This window comes from Amblyomma mixtum, chromosome 5 (assembly GCF_055824585.1).
Source record: "Amblyomma mixtum isolate Tamu chromosome 5, ASM5582458v1, whole genome shotgun sequence".
NCBI classification, from domain to species: Eukaryota; Metazoa; Arthropoda; class Arachnida; order Ixodida; family Ixodidae; genus Amblyomma; species Amblyomma mixtum.
Genome location: NC_143016.1, coordinates 172,611,310 through 172,635,695, shown reverse-complemented (window position 1 = coordinate 172,635,695; position 24,386 = coordinate 172,611,310). Strand labels below are relative to the sequence as shown.

Below are 24,386 nucleotides of genomic sequence, written 5' to 3'. Positions count from 1 at the left end.
CGCCTGACTTCGTCCTCTTCTGCTAGGTTCTACGGTCGGTCGGCTGCGCTCTGCCCAGTGGGCTTGCCAAGTAATGTTCTGCCAGGGAGAACATTCTACCGGCGTCCGGCGACATTTTGGAGGAGGTGCTGGGTAACGATCCATTTACGAAGAGGTCCCAGCAACCTCGAGCGCTCAGCACACCCTCTGCGCATGACGCCTGTCCACAAGTCAAGCCGCCGCTTGAAAGGCTTAGCCCCCGAGTACAATCCCCTCACCGCGCCATCCCGCACGATGACCTCTACGGCGGCCAGCCAGACCTTCGAGCAATTTGTGAGTTCGCTGCCGCTACTTCTTCATACGCCCCGTGCGCCCGCTTCGTTTCATGGTGACAAGTTTGAGGATGTGGAGGACTGGTTGGACGGGTATGACTGCGTCGCTGAATTTAATCTGTGGGACGAGGACTGCAAGCTTCGGAACGTCTTCTTTGCCCTCCAGGATGCCGCCAAGACGTGGTTCAAAAACCACGAGTTCGCCATCCACACCTGGCAAGACTTCCGGCGGCAGTTGCTGGGTACGTTCAGCAGCAACGAACGGAGGGAGCGTGCTGAATTGGCCCTGCAATCCAGAGCGCAGCAGCCAAATGAAAGCGTGGCGATGTTCGTGGAGAACATGACCCGGTTTTTCAACTGCGCTGATCCTTAGATGTCGGAAGCCAAGAAGGTGCAGTGAAGGAGCAGTTGTTCGTCGGGCTTGTGTGCGATCCTCCGGCTACAGTCGCCGATTTTTCAAAGGGAGCAGCAGGCATGGAGCGCGCCCTGCAACAGCAGTTTGCACACTACGGCCGTTCATCAAACATCACTGCTGTGGAGTGCCACATGCCGAAGCCCAGAGCTCATTAGGAGCATCCTCCGCGAAGAGCTGCAGAAGCTTCGCTCTGTGGAGCAGCCTCCTAGTTTCACCGCCATCCCGGATGCTGTCCGTGATGAGATACGCCGCGCGGTGCAGCCGATTCCACCTCCCCAACCACCAGCACCCTATGTGATGACATACAGCGAGGCATTGCGTAGTCCTGCGCCACCACGGCCGGCGTTCTACTCTCCTGCCCCTACCGCACCTTCCCACCGATCCCCGTATACGACAGCGCTGCCAGACGACCGCCCACCCGTCACGAAGGCAAACATGTGGCGCACGCACGGTCACGTTCATTAACTTCGATCTGCCAGTACCCACTGCATAGATCAAGAGAGGAAAAGTACCGGGCATGACGCAGGCGATCGAACCAGTGATCATTTCCGGGCAACGGATAAACGTCCTTTTTAGTAATCTTGTTGAGGCGACGATAGTCGACGCAAAATCGGAGAGTGCCATCCTTCTTGGCGACCAGCACAACGGGCGAAGCCCACGGGCTTGTTGACGGCTGGATAACCACGTTGCGGAACATTTCTTCAACCTGCCTCTGTATCACCTCCCGCTCTTTTCCAGACACTCGATAGGGGTGGTGTTGTATAGACCTCACGCCTTCATCAACTACAATGCGATGTTTAGCGACCGATGTTTGCCGTGCTTTAGAAGTGGTCGCAAAGCAGTCACGAAAAGAGTCGAATATCATGTGGAGGCGGTGTTTCTGATCGGCGGTTAGGTTGGGGCTCACATCAGTCATAACGGGGGCGTCAGACGTCGATTCATGGGTGTCGTTGAACAGGGAGAAGGCGCAGTGGGAGACTGACTCATGAATTTCTTCGAAATAGGCTATGGCTGTTGCTTGCGGCAAGTGGCGGTATTCGGCGCTAAATTTGGTAACAAAAAGCTGCTTTCTCGTTCCGCGGAGGGAAGTAACACCCCGCGGAACGAAGACTTGTTGGCTCAGCAGTAACGACAGCTAGGTTACCTTACTGAATCCCTTGAGGCGTGCGTGGGTTGGAGCATTCTACCGTAATAAACAAACTGGAGCGTGGCGGTAGCGTGACATTGTCGTCACACACGCGAAAAACAGGCCTTTCGGGCTCGCTGCTGTCGGCTATGGCACACTGAGTTGAGAACGTCACGACAAGTTCGCGGAGGTTTATTATTGCACAGTGTTCCCGAAGAAAATCAAACCCGAGGATGAGGTCCTTCGAGCATTGAGCCAACACAGCGAAGCAGGCAGTGAAGGTTACACCGTGAATGTCCATTCGAGCGGTGCAGACGCCAAGCGGTGTCACCAGATGGGCTCCAGCTGTCCGGATGTGCGTTCCAGGCCAAGGTGTCAGTATTTTCCTCAGGACAGTCGCCAGGCCACGACTCGGTGCTGGTATCTACGAGAGCAGTCACGTGGCGGCCATCAACGATGATCGGGATTTCAGCCGATGCTTGGTCACCTTCAGGAAAGCGCTGTGTGGGGGAGGTCGCGGTCGAGTTGGGGCGTCAAGCGGAGTCGTCTCTGTTCGCCGAAAGGTCGTCGGACTTAAGGGTCGTTCGGATCGTCTAATTGAAGCGTCAAGCATAGGCGTCTCTGTGCGTCGAAAGGTCGTCGCGGCGTGAGGTCGGAGGTTGGGTCGCATGCGAACGTTGGTGAGCGGAGGATGTTCGTCATTATGTCCAGTGACGGCGGCCCTACCTCCGGGGGTCATCGTACTCAATATGGTCATCCCACGGAAGACCACACTGCTCACGAACAGCTCACAGTTCGAAGTAATCCCGGCCACACTACAAGATCCACTCCTACATATCCGGATATGCCACGTCAGTCTTGTGCATGCCCCAGGCAAGCGACATACTGCTGCAGCCGCACTTTCACGTGCCCCGGGCGCATTACTGTACAATGGCACATGAGGTTAGGAAGGCTTCAGAGAGGCGACCATGACCACTGCCTTAAAATGCAAAGTTGCAGGACCTTACTCTTGCAACTAAAAAAATTGAATTGAATTCTTCAGAAAGTACCCCAGCAAAATAAGTGGCCAGAAAAAGTAACAGTTGATGCATTCACTATACCATACGCTCATTTCGAAGCTACATCTGTGGAATGGCATTGTTTTTCATTGAATTCCTTGTCACTCTTTAACCCTTCAAGCGAGGTACTCCGAACAACTTCACACTGCATACCGTGCCGTGACAAGCTGAAGAAGTATAGGTGATGGCAGAAGGCAATGATATTTAATGATATTTGCCAAGCATGCGTGCTCCTGCCAGCGCCACTGCCTGCTTTGTCGTCTTGTAGTCCGTCATAATACCAAGGAAATATAGGAATAAAAATCAAAGCACGCAGTACATTGAACTGCCGGCGCTCAGTGAAGACATGGTAAATCTGGACACCATTCGCAAGCTCCACCGCATCTTGACAGATGATTGCCAATCACACCTGTAGCTTTCACAATGTCAGCAACTTGCTCAATGCTGGAAATGTCAGAAACCACATTGTTCATAAAAAGGTAACAGACTTTTCACCTCCAAAAGTGACCGATACTCTGACACAAGTTTTCTTGCTTTAATATTTCGTAAAAACGAAACTGCGACATCGGGCTACCATTGACCTGCGAAATCTTGAAACATTTTCTAAGCAGCTGGGACATTTTCTTCCACCCTAGCTCTCGGTACTACCCAAAGTGCAGCGGTCTCAGAGTTCCCGGTGCAAAGAAGCGAGGAACAGTTGGACTGAAGTGCTGAAATATGATAGTGACTTGCAAGTGCACAATTTGACAAAAAAAATTGTAATGGCAAACAAGATATAGATATTGAAGTCATTTGCATCCCAGCAGTTTATGCGGCATTACAATCCCAGTGCAAGATAAGCACACCCATAGGTGCACTAAAACAGGCACACTGTCGTGTACACAACTATGCAAAGCCGCTGTCTCTCTGTCACGTAGTCAGCAAGCCTATTTTTTTGTAAACAATATACATGACCCCTAAATACTAGGCATCCAAGTAGGTCGGGAACCACAGCCCGGCGTATTGCAATGCAAGAAAAGAAGGAGAAAGAGACACATTATATTAAGGCGGAAGCCTTTAATGTCTCATCGTTGTAAGCAGCAGTTGTCGACAGAAAATGTCACGCTTTTCAATTGGTGGAAACGGTCGTGACGTCACAGTGCGCGAATTTCAAACGGGGCCAATTGCACCTTGGCTAGTAAAAAAAACAAGACGTTACTTGGCGTCGTCTACAGACGAGATCGATACGCACCTCATCACTCCTCGCGCACATTTATCCAGATCTTTACAACCCAAACTGCAAACACTGTGGCCAACGTGCTACCTACGATCACATCCTGTGGGACTGCAAAATAGAGCCACCTCCGGGTGATCTAGTTAAAGCTCCTTCTCTCGAGCGGTGGGAGACCGTGCTGGCTAGCTCTGACCCCAGAACGCAAGTTTTGGCGGTGGAGTGGGCTGACAAAGTCGTCGAGGGCTATGTACTCTCGACCACTTAACGCGACCTCTTGCCAAGCTCTTCCCGGCGAATAAAATGTTTTACAACTAGTAACCATGCAACCAATTGAAGGGATCCTATAGTGATGCTCCAAGTAAGTGGGACTGAGCTTAGTTAATTGCTTAATTACCCAATTAGCCTAATTAGCTTTACTAGTCAGGCCATATAAATAAATAAAACCGATTAAGAAATTGGTCGAGCTCAGGAATCGAACCCCGGTCTTCGGCGTGAGAGACGAGCATGCTATCCACTCCGCCATGCCAGCTCGATGGTTTGGAATGAACAAAGGCGCGTCTAGTGAATACGGTGTCTTCACTCACTCTCATCCTCCTCCATTCCCTTCCGGCGAGGTTTAGGTGTCCACCGACAAATGACAGACAGATACATTTCCTTTCCTCAAAAACCAATTTACTGACGAGCGAGGCGTAGAACCGAATGGGCGATGGCGTTCTATGGACTCCTTGGCAGCGTTGCAAGACGCTGTCGCGTTCCACTCTTAGGGGCATCAGTGACCACACTTTAGGTCAAAAAAGTGCCCCCCTGAATTTTGTGAGACAGTTACTGCGTAATTTCCTTTCCTCAAATACAATTTTCATTTCCTTCATTACGGCTCCTCTTTATCTATCTTCTTTCACTCCCACTTCCTCCCTTCCTGTGCGGTGCGGTTCAGGTGTCCACCGAGATGACAGAGAATTACTGCGCCATTTCCTTTCCTCAAAAAGCGTTGCGTTCAAAGGGCAAGGCATCGCGCTGAACGGGTGGTGTTCTGTGGACTCCCTGGCAGCACTACAACGCGCTGTCGCGTTCCACTCCTAAAGGCGAAGCTTAAGCGTCATTAATTAGCAGTTAATCAGTATTCAGGCATTAATCAGTAATTAACCGTTAATTAGTGATTTGTCATCACTTAGTAATTAGTACTAAATTATATGTGACGCCACCGGTGCCACAGAAACAGCGAAGGTGGTGCGGGAAACGCTTCCGCCTCTACCCACTTTAGACTGTCAAAGTGCCCCCTGAATTTTTTGTCACGTTGTAGTGCTGGTAGTCCAGCGGCCAGAAAGACAGCAACAAGACTTGCAAACGAAGCTCTTTATTAGGGCTCACTTGCGCCTGCAAAATAACTCAATCACTCGGCGGTGGCGTAAGCAAAAAACGTGCTCGTCAGTCGTCGAACTACGAATGCCCGCCGCTCGCGGCATCGCTCAATTTTAAGCCGGCAAGGAAACTTCGAGATAGCTGGTCAAGATCATCTACAGTAATCTGGAAAAACGTAGATGCAGCTCTTCATGACTGTCATCAATCGAGATTAGTCCGGTATCTTCTCGCGTCAGGAACAGAAATGATAACGCCCCTTTCCTGGAACCCTGAGCGCGAACGAACGGACACTACAACGATACGTGGCAATATAAAGATTACGCTTCTCATTAATGGGATTTTTGAGCCAAGCTACCGTGCTAATTCAACCTGCATATTTTTTTATTTTATTTATTATTACCCTCAAGGTATAAACATTACAGAGGGGAGTGGGCTTTAATCAATAAACAAACAAAAAATATGCACAACAACAAGAACATGCAAGGAATACTGTAGGTGGCAGTTAAGTTTGGTTAAGAAATGATCTAAACAAAGTCCCATAACACTTAATTAATATAACAATGAAATTCGCGATAACGTTTGAGTGTACACAGTGGTGAAATTAAATAATATATGAACACACAGGAAGAGAGGTAGGTTTTATACAATGTTAAGAAAAACTCGCATGGTCTATACTGCGCACGGCCGACTGAAATAACCAAAATTTATAAATTGTTGCAACGGAAGAGAGAAGGCGGTTCCAGTCTTTAGATGTGTGGGCTATGAATGAATCGGAGAAACATTTAGTGTTGCATGAATTTATGCGAACCTTGTGAGCGTGGTCAATGCGTGATGATACATATGAAGGCGGAATGAGCAATTTACCGTGTAAGTCATCATGGTAACATAATCTTATGAAAGAGGCATAACTGTGCATGCTTTCGACGAAATGTGAGGGGTAGCAGATTGAGATTAGATTTCATTGAGGATACACTAGCGGTGCGGTGATAATTAGAGAAGATGAAACGAGCTGAATTATTTTGAATCATTTCTAGCTGGTTAATGAGATCAGTAGTGCCCGGGTCCCAAACTGAAGATGCGTATTCAAGTTGCGAACGAACTAATGTTTTGTAAAAGAGAAGCTTGGTACTAGAAGGGGCCGAGCGAAAGTTCCGTTTTAAGTAGCCTAGCATGCGGTTAGCTTTGTTGACAATGAATTCGACATGACTGTTCCAGCTAAGGTTAGAAGCGATATGAATGCCTAGGTACTTGTATGACGCTACTGATTCGAGAGCTACATTGTTAAGGTGATACGTCGGTGAGTTGCTAGATGACCTTCATACGCGCAGGAATTTACACTTGTTAACGTTTAGCGTCATTTGCCATGTTTTGCACCAAAAGGAGATGTCGTTAATGTGAGTTTGAATTGCGCGTACGTCATCGTCGGTTATTATTTCACGGAAAAGGACGCAGTCGTCTGCAAATAAGTGAATTGATGATGTAACAGAATCAGGCAGATCATTAATGAATATTAAGAAGAGTAAGGGCCCAAGCACGGTACCTTGAGGAACGTCAGAAAGAACGGGGTGTAAATGTGAGTTAGTTCCATTAGTTGCTACAAACTGCTGACGGTCTGTTAAAAAGCACTCTAGCCATTTTAGTACGTCAGTATCGAGCCCTATCATGCGCAGTTTTAGTAGCAAAAGCCGGTGACAAACTTTATCAAAAGCCTTGGCGAAATATAAAAATATGCAATCTGCAGTGGAACGATGATCAAGAATTGCATGCAATTTATGAGTAAAGAGAACAAGTTGCGTTTCACATGAATCTGACTTACGAAAACCGTGTTGTGCATGATGAAAAAACGAGTTTGACTCTAAGAAATTTGCTATATGTGAAAAAAGAATGTGTTCTAGGATCTTACAGGGGATGCTGGTGATTGAAATAGGCCGGTAGTTGTAAGGTGAGTGCTTGTTTCCAGATTTATGTACTGGAATCACCTTCCCTATCTTCCAGTCTGCCGGCATCGCGCTATTTTCTAGAGACTGCTGAAATAATTTAGAAAGAATAATGGAGGAATATATCTTAGTGCTTTTCAGAAATTTTGAGTTAATGCAGTCGATGCCGGCGGCTGGAAATGGTTTCAGGCCGTCCGGCCGCGGTGGCTCAGTGGCTACGGCGCCCGGGGTGCTTTCCCGAAAAACGCAGGTTCGATCCTGGCCGCGGCGGCTTTATTTCGATGGAGGCGAAATTCTAGAGGCCCGTGTACTGTACGGTGTCAGTGCAAGTTAAAGAACCCCATGTGGTCGACATTTCTGAAGCCCTTCTCTACGGCGTCTCTCGTAGCCTCAGTCACTTTGGGACGTTAAACCCCAATAAACCAAACCGAATATGCATATGAAGCATGCAGTGTCGAATGGACCTGGCTATGTGTTTCTGCTTGGCAGCGCACACAGCGATCCGCTGTTGCTGAGCCTCGCCTGGTGCGAATGGACTGTGGCACCGCCTCTTAGCGTAACCCCCGCGCTTGCGGAAGCAAAACGAGGATTCACTCGAAGTCATCCTCCGCAAAATTATTAAGCGGGCTCTAGGCCTCCCCGTGACCACCTCCAACAAGCGCCTCCTGGGGCTAGGCATGGTGAACACATTTCGGGAGCTCCGGGAAGCCCACTTGACTAACCAATACACACGTCTCTCGGAGACATCGTCGGGTCGCCGCCTCCTTGCCCGACTACACATCCAACATACCACTCTCATGGAAGAGCGCATACGTATTCCATCCCAGTGGAGATGTGCCCTCCACGTGCGCCCTCTTCCCGCGAACATGAACCGTGAGGACCATAATGGCCGGCGCCTGGCGCGGGCGGAAGCCCTGGCCCGCCACTATGGATCGAAACCCGGCGTATTCTACGTGGATGCCTCCGGCCCCCACCATGGGGGATGGTACACAGCCGCAGCCATCCACCAATCCAAAACAGTGAACGGCCTTACTTTCCGAGCCCGTGACATAACACACGCGGAGGAGGTCGCCATTGCGTTGGCTGCGTCTGATTCCAATTCAAAAACAATTATTTCCGACTCGCGAGGGGCATGTCGGAACGTCGAGCAGGGCTGGGTACCGTATCTAGCCTACCGCATTCTTCAAAACAGCGTCAACACCGGTGACCCCGCGCACCGGCGTATGGTTTGGGGTCCCGCTCACATGGGCCTTGAGGGAAATGAGGCAGCTGACGCCGCCGCCCGCGCGCGCTCTCACCGGACATGCCCCTCCGACCCTGACGATCAGGAACTCGAATTTATTCCAGCTTACACCTTCAAAGACATCGTTTTACTCTATCAATCTGGCCATTGTCTTTATCGCCGCCCGTGTAAAGGTCTGTCAAAAGCGGAGGAGCGGCTTCTGCTCCGCCTGTATACTAATACTTTGCTGTGCCCGGCAGCTCTGAAACACTTCGACCCTTCTTTCTCGGGCAGCTGTCCGCACTGTGCGGAGAAGTCTTCGGATATCTACCACATGGTGTGGGCCTGCCCCTCCCACCCTGCTATCCCCCCTCACCCCAACCCAAGCCGGGAGGACTGGGAGGCGACCCTGCTCGGCTGCTCTGACCTGCAGGCCCAACGGGCCTTGGTCGGGCGAGCCTGGGCGGCGGCCGATGCCACTGGGGTCCCGAACTAGGGACCTCCACCTGGTATTTGTAAGGGCTGGCCCCCTCTGGGTCAGCTCATGCATAACCTCCTGTATTATACCTGTACATAAATGTTTTCCACCACCACCACCTCTTAGCGAACCACCGCCGACAGAGTCCATCCTCAGGCCGCCAGCCACGCCTTCCTCCTCCGCTTACCTCTTAGTGGTCTGTTTGCTATCACCACGCTTTCATCTTCTGTTGCACTCTGCGTTCGCTCTCCTTCATGCTTCACTGTGCTCGTTGTTTCCGTCGAGGTCGACGACGAGGGAAGCCGCTCAACCCTCGAAAAGGCGCTTGCCATATCAGTACCATATCAGAGCAGGGCTTTCACACAAGCACTCAGTTTTCTGTCTGTCATCTCCGTAAAGTAAAACAATCAGTACCGAACGATCAGTAAAACGATCAGTACTGGAGTATCACAGTGGGTTTTGAGGGGCTGTAGTTGATTAGTTGGCAGCAGGCGCATCGCTTCGAAAGGCGGCACCATGAATAAAATACTAGTAAAACATTTACACTGAATCTAGCACAGACATGCCAAGTGCACACGGTGTAGCGAGTTCCTGGCGACGTCACTTGTTCACGAGATGGAAGGAAGGTGCCGCAGGAGGAAATATGCGCTGTGCGCGCGTACCGATTACCGCGCACTTTTTTGCATCTAAAGGAAGGCGTAGCACCAGTTAATAAATCTAGTCGATTGGTGTTCGTAGTGCTTTCTACTTTTAATTTAAGTGCTCCTCAGTTTCCTTAAAATGGTTCCTCTGCCCATGAAAGTCACATTTTTGAAAGCACTATAGAATATAGGCTAGAACTTCATTTGGTGCGAAGATATTGCAAACCACGAAGCGAAGGATGCTGCACCGTGCACTATACCCTTAGCGAAAAATAGGATGTGCTTAAAATGCAATTCAAACATATTGTATCAATTTCATATTTATTTCGCATTTTTTTTGTCCCTATGCTTAAACTGCAACACGAATGCTTTCTAAGTATACTACGAATAATACTTTGAACGTTGTTTCAAATACGTAAAAAGTACATTTTTGACCGCTTAGCATATTTATAATGCATTAAAAATATACTAAAAATATACATCAAATACATTAGAAATACACTAAAATATACATTTAGTACATTGAAAATACATTCACTTCGGCTTAAAAAAGGTCTGCTGGTCGGCTTCTGTTAATGCTTCAACTGCAGAACAAATTTTACAAGCGCAGTTATCAGTCACGATGTACATCAGATTATAAGGTCACGTGACGGCATGACAATAGTCGCACCAAAAAAAAAGGCGTTAGTGCGGTGTTAGTGGAATATTTACAATATCATTGATACACAACAGAAACAATAATGGACCAAGTATAGACCCTTGTGGTATCCCATATGCGATAACACCAATAGCTGACTGCGCTTTTCCTACCGCTGTGTACTGGAATCTGTTTGACAGGTAACTCTTAATTAAGTCTTGAGCAACACCTTTAATTCCGTAGTTGGGTATCTTTTGCAGTAAGATTTCATGCTTGATAGAGTCGAATGCTTTTTTGAAATCAAGAAACAATCCTACTGTGTACAATTTACGCTCAAAGTTATCTATTTTATCTTTAGTATTTAGAAGCGCCGTTTCTGTTGACTTACATTTTTGGAACCCATACTGTTGGTCTGCTATGAGGTCGTTTTGCTGGCAGCAGTTCAGAAGGCGTGTATTTATCACTTGTTCTATTATTTTAGAAAAAATGACAACACAGAGATAGGTCTGTAGCTGTTAAGGCTACATTTACCGCCTCCTTTATGAACAACGGATACTCTTGCTATTTTCAGTTTATCAGGAAAGACACCCGAACTTAGGATCAAATTGCATATATGCGGAAAAGGGCGGCTAATAAGATGTGCAACTGATTTTATAGGTTGCGCTTTCAAGTTATCCACTCCGAAAGCACTACTTTTACTTTGCTTTTTTAGTAGCGAAAATATTTCTGCTTCTGTAGTAGGAGTCAAATAGATTTAACCCGCAATAGCCGAACTCATATTTGATTTGCAGACAAGGTTAGAGCTATCCACGTTGTTCGTATTAACTGCTCCTGCTTTTAGGAAGTGCTTGTTGAATTCATTTGCTAGCGAGGTTCCCGTATAAGTTGTGCCTTCAATACTCAATTCCTGGAGTTCTTTCTTCTTAGTATTTGACATTAGATGGTTTGCAGTTCGCACATTTTTCTTGGGTTGTTGATGACACCTACAAACAAAGCTTTTGTAGTAAGAATGGCGCGCTTTTTTAATGTCATGTCCTAATTTGTTTCGGAATTTCTTATAATGATTTAAGCAGTCCATAGCTCCAGTTCTGATAAATAGAGCGAAAAGTCTATCACGTTCCTGGATTCTGTTTAAAAGTGCTCTGTTAATCCACGGCTTTATTACTTTCTTACTTTTCCTAAATTCTAATACTGGAAATGATTGTTTAAAAGTGTTGTCACCTTTCTCTGAGAAAAAATTGTACGCCATTACTGGGTCCTCTGAGCAGTAAACGGCGTCCCAATTTGTTTGCGCTGTCAGTCTTTCAAATATCTCAATTGTTTCTTCATTAATGACCGTGCACTGTTAGGAATGGTGCATCCCACCGCTGCCACCACTGTTGGGACGCGACACCCCACCGCTGCCACCACTGTTGGGACGCGACACCCCACCGCTGCCACCACTGTTGGGAATGAGGGGCATCCCACCCTAGTCACCACTGTTGCGAATTGGTGCGTCTCAGTCTTCTGCCTCTGTTCAGCAGACCTGAGCGAAGAACGGTCGAGGCGACGGTTAGTGAACTGAAGTTTATGTACAATATTCACAACGCTTTTTACATTAATGTACAAGGGCCGTGAGCACAACGGGCTAGGACGAGGCCCTGCGGAGAGCGTCTCTCTGGCACGATGGCGTGTCTGCTGCCCGTCTGCTACCCTGTCTCAGTGCGACTCTCTTCTTATAGCCGCCGGTGACCGTTGCGTTCCTCTGCACCAGGCGTTCGTCTGCTCCAATAAGGTCACGCCACAGGCCACTGCTCGGATTGGCTCGATCCTGTATCAGATGTGGCTATCAAGCAAACGGCCTGATAACATGTCAACGCCCCTTCTTCCTTTCCCTCGCTGCAGCCGCAGCTATAAATCTATAGGGCAAAAACTAAATACAAAATAAAAAAGATGCTGCGATACATTAATTAGAGGGTTTACGACATCATGCATGTGCTTTACCACCTGTCAAGTAAATCTTGTGATGTCATTGGTTACTGCTGTATTTATTGCACTGATCTGAGGTATTGTTATGCCACTTTGGTTTTTCTTCCTTGCGATTTAATCTGATGAGGATTTTTTTTCCTTCATGTAACATGAGTATTGTGTCTATTTTGTTCTCACCGTCATACTAATTTGATGTCCGTTATTTTGAATGTGTTTTTTTTTTGCCTGTGTGTGTGTCTGCGCGGTTCCGCTGCCTGTCGGGCTCTGCCGCTCAAGCCCTATGAGGCTTTGGCAGGCCGGATTTCTGTACATTTTTTTTAAATATTTGGCGCAATAAAGAATTATTATTATTATTTTGCGCAATAAAGGACCGGGCGTCTTTTCTGGCCTACCTACTGATGTATCGCGTCTCTGCATGAAGCGATCGATACATGGTGTCAGAAGTGGCCCGGTGTACCCAGCTGGATTATTCAAGCAGCCGAAGCAATGGACATCGTGAAACCGCCGGGACCACTTCAGTTGACTGGGAATGTCAGAAGAAACTGGCTAATATTCAAGCAGAAGCTGCAACTGTTCCTGACAGCGACGTCGACCGCCACCCCAAACTCAGCAGCGGTCAAAGCAGCGATCCTTCTAATTGCCGGATGCGTCATCAGTTTCCATCTCCCAGGCAAACCTTCTTCCCCTCAGCATATTTCGACGCATCTGCAGTACAACGCCCCTTCGCAAGAGTACAGCGGTTCTTACTGCCTACAATGGCAGCGTTATCAAGCACGTGGGTGTCGCCACAGCATCACCGTTAGATGAGGCCACGTCGCGAATGTGCACGTTTGCGACTCCGTTCGGCCGCTACAGATTCCTTCGGCTCCCTTTCGGTATTTCGTCTGCTAGTGAGGTCTTCCAGAAGACGCTCGCAGAGATCTTCGACTGCCTGCCAGGGGTTCATGTATATGTTGACGACGTGCTAATCTGTGGCAACAGCAAACAGCAGCATGATGAGCGCTTGCGAGCAGCACTGAGAAGGGCAGAGGAAGCTGGTCTTACGTTCAACCGTCAGAAGTGTGCCTTCGGTGCGAAGGAAATAACATTTCTTGGAGACGTCAGCAGTGAACATGGCATACCGCCGAGTTCTGATCTAATTTCAAGCATTCAAGCTATGCCACACCCGAACGACAGAAGCGCAGTACGCAGAATGCTTGGAGTCGTTAACTATTTCCGCAAGTACGTGCCTCGACTGAGCGATAAAACGTCCCTACTTCGCAGCTTGGTGAAGGAGAACGTCGTTTTTTGCTGGAGTTCGGCTCATGAGCGAGAGTGGAAAGAGGTCTGCGAAGCATTAACAACGCCTCCTGTGCTGGCCTTCTTCGACGCGAAGAAAGAAACCAAAATTTCGGCTGACGCATCTGGGCTAGGGTTAGGCGCAGCATTGTTGCAGAAGCATGGCAGTGAGTGGCGCCCAGTCATGTACGCTTCGCGAGCGCTCACCGATAGCGAAACAGGGTACTCGCAAATCGAGAAAGAAACCCTGGGCATTGTTTTCGCATGCGAAATGTTTCACCAACTGGTATATGGCCGCAAGATTGTCATTGAAACGGATCACAGACCTTTGCTGGCAATCGCGAAAAAGGCAATCGGAGATATGCCACCAAGGCTGCAGCGTTTCTTTATTCGTCTTCTTCGTTGTGGCTACGAACTGCAGTTTGTTCCTGGCAAGGACCTGCTGTTGGCGGACATGCTGTCCCGTGCTCCTGCCTTCCGTGCCGTCCTGGAGTCAACCGAAGACGTCGACGTTCATGCTGTACAGGTCCTCTCAACCATAGTAAGCACACCAACAAAACGGCGCCTGCAAAGTGAGACTTTAGTGGATCCATACTTGAGCAAAGTCTTGGAGCAGGTGGCACAAGGAACTAAGATTGAAGTAGAGGTAAAGCCATTTGCAGCAGAACTATCGGAAATTGATGGAATACTGCTGAAAGGAGGCAAAATTGTCGTACCGAAGACAATGAGAGTGGAGATGCTGCAGAAGTTGCACGCGGGACATCTTGGGCTGAATAAAAGTAAAGCCAGAGCTCGGGACCTGATCTCCTGGCCTGGAATGGGCAGTGCCATTGAAACGCTCATTCGCAAATGCAGCGCATGCCAAAAGTACGCCTGCAAGCAAGCTTCTGAGCCTTTTATTTTGTGGCCAACACCCAAGGTGCCATGGCACCGGGTGGGAATCGACCTTTTTCATTTCGCTGGTGACATGTACTTAGTGGTGTTTAATACGCATTCAAACTTTCCAGACGTTGAGAAACTCGCCATCACCACTGCGCGCGAAGTCGTTACAAAGGTTGCGTCTATTTTTGCGCGGTACGGAATTCCTGCCCAAGTGTGTACCGACAACGGACCTCAGTTTGCTTTCCAAGAGTTCGCGGAGTTTGCGCGGCGCTATGACTTTGTCCATATTACTTCCAAAGGTAAAAACTTGCGCAAACAGTAGAAGAAGAAGGAGACGGTACAACAGGACAGAGCGCTCTGTCCGCTCTGTTGCGCTCTGTCCTGTTGTACCGTCTCCTTCTTCTTCTACTGTTTGCGCAAGTTTTTACCTTTGGAAATTATGAACCAACTCGCCCAGAAGAAAGTACTTATCCATATTACTTCGAGCCCTGAATTTCCGCGGTCGAATGGTTTGGCCGAGAAAGGAGTACAAATAGTGAAGCGCATTATGAAGAAAACTGCAGAGTCTCGTGACGACTTCTGGATGGGTCTTTTAACATATCGTGCGTCCCCATTAGAGGACGGACAATCACCGGGAGAATTGTTGCAGGGTCGTCGGCTGCGCACTACTCTGCCTGAATGCAGCGTCGTACAGGAGCGTCCGGTAGTCAAGCACCGCCAGTCGTCCAAGGGCAAACTACTGCCTCCACTGCAGCAAGGAGACACGGTGCGGGTTCGTGACGACCGCCAATGGTCGCGCAAAGCGATGGTTCTCCAGAAGGTGGCTCCACGATCCCACATCGTGAGAATGGACAACAACCGTCTCCTAAGGCGTAATAGGCAACATCTGCTGCGAACCCAATAGCACTACAACGTCATCGATGACAGCGACGACGACGCGGACATCCGCTCCGAGGCTAGAAGAACCTCAAGTCTTGGTACCGCCGATGGCCAGGGTGAGCCACGTGATGGACTTGCCACAAGCACTCAGCTCACAGCATGAGGTGCAGCTGGTGGATCAACCGTGCCAGCCATTCCACGCAGGACAACCCGGCCACGCATGGAACCTAAACGGCTTACTTATGATCACAAGTTTCGGCAAATTTCTTAGAGCATTGTCAAAACTGATCTTTTCACGGAGGAAAGAAGATGTATCAGATGTGGCCATCAAGCAAGCGGCCTGATAACATGTCAGCGCCCCTTCTTCCTTTCCCTCGCTGCAGCCGCAGCTATAAATCTAAGCGCAATAAAGGACCGGGCGTCTTTTCTGGCCTAGCTACTGAGGTGTCGCGTCTCTGCATGAAGCGATCGATACAGATCCGACGCTAGTGAGGAGGAGGAGGAGGAAGGGTCTGCGCCGGCCAGCCAGGATGGCTCGTTGCAAGCCGTGCCATGGCGGCGAGTTCGGGCCTGCTTTGCGCGTCGGCGGGCGCACAGCTCTGGTTCCCAGACAGGCCAGACGCCATGAGGGTTCAGGCACAACAGCACCCCCGCCGCCAGACAATGCGCCACGAAGACGAGCTGCTTCCGCGTGGCTCGGATGCGGGGCGCGCCCGAACACCAGGCTCCTCCCAGTTCCCGTCTGGTGTTCAGCCGCAGGTGGCTCCATGCTCCTTTCCGTGAACAGGCCCCGCTCGCAGGACAGGATCGCTGTTCCTCCGCATTGTCACCCAGGTGTCTGGACCAGCTTCGCTCGGTCCTTCAGGAGAGCTTGCCTCCTAGCACCGGTCGTTGATCATCTGCATCTTGGCAAGAACCGACCGACAACAGGCAACACACAACACGAGCAAGTGCCCTCTGCGACCCGTCAAAATGCCAGACTTCAATGCCACAAAAACTCTGCTAGCTATAGTTCTGTCCCCTTTTTGCTCCCTCCTCAACAAGAGGCACATGTGGAATACCAGAACTCTCAAGTAATAACTCAAACAAGTGTCAAATACACGTAACACACTGAATGAAATGTATGCAAAATAAATTTGGTCCCTTGAGATCACTTGGTTCAGAAAACGCTCAGCGGAGGCCACAAACGAGGATATCAAATTTGCCCCGATCTAAGAGCGAACATGACAGTTGTTCAGAAAGTTACCAAATGTAAGTCACGAGGAGGTCGAAGGCAGCCTTGCTCAGAACGCACGGATTAGTGCGTCTACGTCAGCGTTTAACTCGCTTCTAACGGACGTTAACCAATACTCGCTACCGTGGAAGCTAATGTCTCTGCCTCTTTCGCTGTAGCTGCGCTTTGCTCTCTCTCCGTACTTGTCGTTCCAGTTTCTACGGGAAGAAAAAATGGCTGAGGCTTAGCTAAGGTTAAGCCTAGTCAGATGCGAAGCATATTGATGGCTAGGCTTGGCAATACATGGCTTTCCTTGCTTGACGTTCATCCCGCTCTTAATCGGTCTCTGTGGCACGCTGAAGCTTTCGCTTCTCGTTCAAATCAGCCCTGCTTCTATACTCCGTCTCACAAGCTGTTTGCAGCACTACGAAAGGTACAGCTCTCTCGTCCAATCAGGATGGCGCTCACTACATTAGTGTGTTCCTACGCCCCTGTGGTTCGATCCGCCTGATGTCCAGGTGGCTTCTTTCTACCTATAGCAGGTGGCGCTTGATGTCTTTTTATTCTTTTTTTGGTTTGTTTTTGGACAGGCGGACGCCCGTTCCAAAGGGACTAGCCCCACTTTTTTTTTTTTTGCCGCAACCTGTTCTCATCAGTACCTCTGTTGTCGCGTCGGAGTAAATTTCAGTAATCGTGTCATGTGCGTATAAATTTATTTACTCCAGCGTGCCGAGGCAGCCGAGTGTCGATGGTGGCGAAATGCAAAACAAGCCCATGTGCTGCGCGAGAGGCAACGCACGTTAAACGGCCCGCGTTCAATGTCTCCGTTTTCCACTTGTAAAGCGTTCGCCCGCTCACCTGCGTGAGTTTTGCCGTCCTCTTGATGAGAGCATTTGTACTCCAACTGCCCCCGCACTCGACGCGAAGCGCATCAAGAACATTTAAAGCCACCTGCTTCGCCTGCTTGGGGAAACAGCGCACTGTCGGTGTAAAGCACACAGGAGACACAACAGACTCGACCGACGCCATGTTGGAAAGTGGCGACGCATCACTACCTCGCAGCAGGCCTCCGCAGAGCTGTGTCCGTACGGGCTTTGTCTGGTAATTTCAGCAGTGATTGAAACACTCCCTACCATTTATATATACCTGTCCAAATCATGTTTTTAGTTGCACTGCTTATCGTTTTGATTAATAGTCATACACTCCTCAAATATTCGAGGGACTATTTTCTGCGTTTCTGCAGCCCTGATTGGACGAGAGAGCTCTACCTTCCGTAGTGCTGCAAACATCTTGTGAGACGAAGTATAGGCGGCATCCCAACACCTGGCCGTCTCGTAAGTGCCCGGAGAGCGAGGCAAGCTCAGCTTTATACCGCTGCTGTAGCGTCACGTGGTCAGCTGCAGCGCCTCTGATGTGGAGCCTCCACCGCCGCGGCTGACCGCGCGAGCCGGCAGCCCATCTCTCCTCTGCTGTGACGTCATGTTTTCACGTGGTCAGCCGCCGCGCCTCTGATCTGGAGCCTCCACCGCCGCGGCCGACCGCGCGAGCCGGCAGCCCATCTCTCCTCTGCTGTGACGTCATGTTGTCACGTGGTGTCACGTGGCCACGCTAAAGGTGAATGGTAGCTCCACCGCCGCGCTCGACGGGCTGTAGTGTAGCTCTAGTAATATGCTTCGCAGAAAAGAAGGAGTTATTTTCCTTCACTGACAACTTGTCCCTTTCCTTACGCTTCTCACGCCAGTCGCGGCGTTCAATTGCGAGTGCGCAACGCTTCCGGTGGGACCACTCTTTCTTTCTCTTTGTTCGTGACGGCGAGTGAGACCTTTCACGAATCTTCAATTTCACGCGCACCCGTCCTTTTCGCTCGATGCGAGGTCCGCATCTACCCGGCCTTTTGATTTTCGGCCTACAAAATGGTGTCGTCTAAACTCGCTGCTGTCCATCGATATAACTATGCTTGGCGGAGCGCTTAGACGCTTCCTTCTGGCAAGTTAACTTGTTACCTCTCTCACCACTGCCCCATACTATCTTTCGTTTCATGAGCCACACACGCGTTTTCACTGCGCGCGCCTGCCGTGTTCTGTGGGACCGTCGTTTCTCCCGTGACCGCAGCGGAAAATGACAGCCTACATGACAGCCTGTGCCCTCGCACATTTCGTTAGCTCTGATTCTAACGCTAGTTTCGGGGCTGACAAAGTGACGGACTTTGCTGCAGTCACTTTGCCGGTGACGCTGGTGCTTCCGATGGTGGCAACGCGTTTCTGGCGCCAAACCGAGCAACTGGAGGAGCAAGTGGCGGCCCTCCCGAACCAAATCATGTCAGCAGTCCGCGAGTCCTTCCAGGACATGTTCAAGGCAGCTTTACCGCAAGCACTTCCCGACCTTATGGCCCAGGTCACTGACCAGGTCCTTAAAGCCGTGCAGCCCTGGGTCAGCACCCAAATTAAGAACGCCACAAGCTGCGAATCCCCTCACCTCAAACGTAAGACAGCCTTCCGTCAGGCAGCGGAGGAACATGGTTCAGGCTCGGCAGCTGGTGGGTCGGTGCGGCCCCTCACTGGGGTTGCGCCGGCTCCCGGCCAGAGCTATTCCGATCACCCTTAAATAAATACGACAAGATGGCTAGCAGATGTAATAGGAATGCTAAAAACTTTGAAAAATTCCAGATCATCCAATGGAACTGCAGGGGTTTCAGATCTTGGAAAAAGCGGTCACACCTCCAGCTTTACCTGCAGTCCCTAGGTGACATGCCGGCGCTCATTGCCCTACAGGAGCCCGGCATAGACGCTAAATTATCAGGCTACAGCACCTTTCAGGGGGGGCCCTCTACGTGCATCCTGGTGAATAAGGCTTACACCGTGGTTCAGGTCGACTTAGACTTGAGTACCGAGCAAGAATATACAATGGTCCGAGTGCTGCCTCTCAGACGCCGCGACCCGTCAATACATATCCTCAACATATACTGCCCTCCGCGTAAGCCGCGCGTAACTTTCAATGAAATCTTCCTTCGCGCGATAAAATTGGCAGCCAAAGAGCCTCTAGTGATCGTTTGAGACTTCAATGCTCCCAGCCTTCATTGGGGCTACCACTTCGAACAGGCAAGAGGACGTAAGCTGGCGGAGCTCATCTCCACCCTCAGCCTCACGTTGCTCACGGACCCGGCGTATCCCACTCGAGTGGGGAATTTGGTAACCCGCGACACGTGTCCAGACCTTTCTCTCGTTAAAAATGCTAGAGCGGCTGCATGGGAGAACTTGGGAGATTCTCTAGGCAGCGATCACCTCCTTCTCCGGATTACACTCGAGGCAAAGGCAGCGCGCAAAAAATGGGGTCAGGCCAAGTTGACCGATTGGCAGAAATTCCGGAATCACACTATCCCTCCCGTACTATTTTCCGGCGGCTACGCGGAATGGGCTAACCACATATACAACATTCAGAAATAACACGTCACAACACTACATACCACCGAAGAGATCCCCGCAGTGGACACCCACCTCCTGCATTTGTGGGAGGCGCGCCGGAGCTTAACTAAGCGGTGGAAAAAGCAGAAAACTAATCGCAAATTACGCGACCGCATAGCCAAACTCACAGAGCAGGCGACAGCGTATGCTGCCGAGCTCTCAGATTCAAATTGGATAGCACGCTGCGACGCCGCAGCTCATCAGATGAGCTCGAAGGGGACGTGGCGTCTCTTTCGCAGTCTAATCGACCCCTCCCAAACGAGAGGGGAGACGCAAAACCAGCTCCGGCGGGCTCTGCAAGGGTTCCAAGGTACGACGGCGCAACTTGCGGACACTCTGTGCGACAGATATCTCTGTCGTATGGAGGACCCGCCTGGGCCAGAGTACATGTACTCTGGCAGGCCTAATGAAACACTCGATGCCCCTTTTGAGTTGCACGACCTTAAGGCGGCCTTAGCAAAAATGCGCCGGGGTACGGCTCCGGGACGGGACCACATAACAGTGAACCTGTTGGCGAACCTACCGGACTCAGCCTACCTTCATTTATTAGAATACATCAACCAGATCTGGGACGGGCGTCCACTCCCTCCCGAGTGGAAAACGTCACTTGTGACGTTTATCCCTAAAACAGGTAAGGCCGTGAATACGGACAACCTGAGGCCCATATCACTGACCTCATGTGCGGGCAAGCTTATGGAGACGATGGTACGGGATCGCCTCTCTCCATACCTGGAGAGTAAGGGCTTTTTTGCAGTCACCATGTTCGGGTTTCGCCCTCACATGTCTGCACAGGATGTCCTTCTCCAGCTGCACAGGGATGTAATACGACCCACAACTATGCAACACAATGACAAAGCCATCCTCGCCCTTGATCTGAAAGGGGCTTTCGACAATGTGAAACACGGAAGCATCCTGGCCAACTTGAGTTCTACCGATTGTGGGGCTAGGACCTACGCGTATGTAAGAGATTTCTTGTCTAACCGCCAGGCCTTTCTTCGGATTGAGGGCGAGGAATACGGCCCTTACATGATGGGAACACGGGGTACACCTCAGGGAGCAGTGTTATCACCGCTGCTGTTCAACATTGCTATGATGCGCCTCCCGAGCCAATTGGCCCGGGTGGAAGGCATTCAACACGCGTTATATGCAGATGATATTACAATTTGGACCACTCAGGGGAGCCTTGGGGACATGGAGGACCGCCTTCAGCAGGCTGCTTCCATAGTCGATGCGTATGCTAATGACTGTGGGCTCCAATGTGCTCCAGCGAAATCAGAGCTTCTGCATGTCAGAGCGAACCCAAAGGATAAGACAGCAATACATATCTCTCTGTCAGGAGGTCCTATTAGAGAGGTGGATTAGCTCCGTATTCTGGGCCTTTTCATTCACCAGAGACTCAGACCGGACTCCACTATTGCGAAACTCAAGAGAGTAGGCGAACAGGTAGGGCGCATGATCCGGCTCGTTTCCAACAAGCGGGGTGGTCTGCGGGGCAGGGACGCGCTTCGGCTCGTCTATGCCTTCGTGACTAGCCGGATCCTCTACGCCGTGCCATATCTCCGCACTACTAAGCAAGACGAGGCGCGAATAGACGCCATCATCTGCAAGGCAACTAAGCGAGCCCTGGATCTCCCGGTGGCTACCTCTAACGCCAAACTCAAGGCATTGGGGGTGCTAAACTCCTACCAGGAGCTGCGGGAGGCCCACCTCGTGAACCAATACACGCGGCTCACGCAGATGGCTCCTGGGCGCCGCCTGCTAAACCGCTTACACATACAACACGACTGCACTCCAGAGGAGGCGGAGCGTATCCCAGTACTATGGCGCCATATGCTCTGGGTCTCCCCGCTCCCCCGTAACATGGACACCGACATGCATGAAAACAGACGACAAGCGCGGGCTCGGGCTCTTGAGAGACAACACGGCTCCCGACCCGGTGTATATTATGTAGACGTAGCAGGGCCATCGCCCACGGGATTTTACTCGGCCGCTGTCGTTCACCAGGAAATGCACGTTGATGGACTCTCCTTTCGAGCCCCGAATTCAATGCGGGCCGAGGAAGTAGCGATAGCGCTTGCTGCCGCCCACGCCAATTCGAAAATAATCATCACGGACTCCCGAAAAGCATGTGAACATTACTTGGCAGGGGAGGTCTCCCCCTTAGCTGCTTGTACTCTACGACGGACTGCCACTGATCCAACACCCAAACGAATCATTTGGGCTCCTGGCCACCAGGGCTTACGAGGTAATGAGGCCGCTGACGCGGCTGCCCGAGCGCTTACTCACCGGGCTCCTCATCCCAGCTCTTCTGGCTCGGAGACTAACCAGCCGCTGCTGCGATTCAGGGAAATATTAACACATTATAGCGACAACCACCGCCTTTTCCCGGCCCCTGCAAAAGGGCTGAGTAAGACGGAGGAGCGAACTTTAAGGCGCCTGCAGACAGGTACTCTACTCTGTCCTGCAATAATAAAACATTACGATCCTAACACGGATGGGCGATGCCTACCCGCACCCGAGGCTGAGTCGAGCGGAGGCGGTACTACTGAGACAGCTCCAGACCGGATCGCTACCGAGCCCGGGACTGATGCATCGCATGTACCCCGAGACCTACCCGACCGATACGTGTAGAGTCTGCCGGAGGGAGCCGGCAGATCAGACGCACATCTTGTGGGACTGCATCAGAAATCCAATGGAAGCAAGATCAGGAACAATCCCGCCGCGGCTGGAGGCAGCAGCGAAGAGCAACGACCATGACCAACAGCTATGGGCCGTCCAGCAGGTCCTCGGGGCGCTCGAAAGGCAGGGACCCAGCGAGCCGGCAACGGTGAGCGGAGACCCGCGCCGAGTAACGGCAGCCTCGTAGACGACGTAGGCCCTCGTCGGGGCGCGCGAGCGCCCAACTGCAGGCACAAATAAAGTTTACTCCAATCCAATCCTACACTGTGGGGAGACCTGTGATATCTTCCACATGGTGTGGGCATGTACTCAATATCCCCACCTCCCCCCTTCCCCTACCCCTTCCAGAGAGGCATGGGAGACTGCCCCCCTCAACTGCTCCTCGCTTGAGTCCCAAAGGGCTCTGGTGAAACGGGCGAGAGACGGGGCCTCGTCGTGCGGTGTCCCGGACTAGGGACGCCGACCATGTAGCGGGGCCACTCTGTGGCTCCCAAACTATTTTTCACAAAATAAAAGTTTTCACCACCACCAACGCGTTTCTGCGCACGTGCCCTTTCTCTCTTTTCGGAGGCGCCACTCTTTCTTATGCCTGCCTTTCATCTTTCGGTGGCAACTCTCTTTCTTGTGCTTGCCTTTCCTCTGCTTTCGGCAGCACCACCGTTTCTCCTGTTTGTTCATCACTTTGTGGTGATAGTTCACTTTCCTTAACTGGCGGTTCCTTTCCTCCAGGTTGCAGCTTTCTATTTTGAGCTTTCTTTTAATTTTCTCTTGTAGAAGCGCATGCTGCTTCTGTCCGCTAGGTGGCTGCTCTCTGAAAATAGCACTTTGATTCTCGGCCGATTGCCGTGCACACTCTGGCTCACGTCTATCTATGGCGCCTTTACTTAATTCCTCAAACCAGCGCTCTTCGGCCTCAGCGTCCCTGAGTACACATACGCCCACATCTTCCTCGGATAGAATGACGTCTACAACCCCCATGTCGTCTAGATGGTTCTCAAGTCCACTGATTTCCAGCAGCTTAGCGTCTCCAGGCGCAGATGAACCAGCGTTCTCTCCCGACATGAGTACTGGCACGCAGCTCTCGCCATGCTCCTGACGCGTTCCAGCCGATTGCAGATGACGGTCTGCCTTGCACTCAGTTGCGGCGTTTTCGCTACTGCAGCTGCTTTCTGCAATGTGACTGAGCTCACAGCGCTGCGAACGCTCGAGACTCGTTTTGCATCGATCACCGTAAACACTAGCTTCCAACTTAGCGTCCGCTAACTCTATATGCATCCGAATCCGTTGACCGAAAGTGTCACGTTTCTGCGTTTCGGCCGAACGCGATGCATAACACAGTGTGTCATCCTCTTTGACTTCGCTAGAACTGGCACTGGCCTGCGGTTCTACTGAACGCGATGCACAACACAGTGTTTCATCCTCTTTGACTTCGCTAGAACTGGCACTGGCCTGCGTTTCTGCCGAACGCGATGCACAACACAGTGTTTCATCCACTTTGACTTCGCTAGAACTGCACGGGCCTTTTCATTAATGTCCAGCCGAACATCCTCTCTGCCATTCCCTACAACTCCTGCTTTTGACACGCTAGGAGATCCAATTTCCTTCAACTCTGCTCCACTCTCAATGGGC

The 24,386-nt window shown here is 50.7% G+C and overlaps 1 pseudogene; it reads right to left on the bottom strand.

The window, feature by feature from the left end:
- The window catches only part of LOC149344703 (uncharacterized), a 63,800-nt pseudogene extending 39,981 nt beyond the window's left edge, over positions 1 to 23,819 (bottom strand).
- Positions 23,820 to 24,386: the final 567 nt, after the last annotated feature.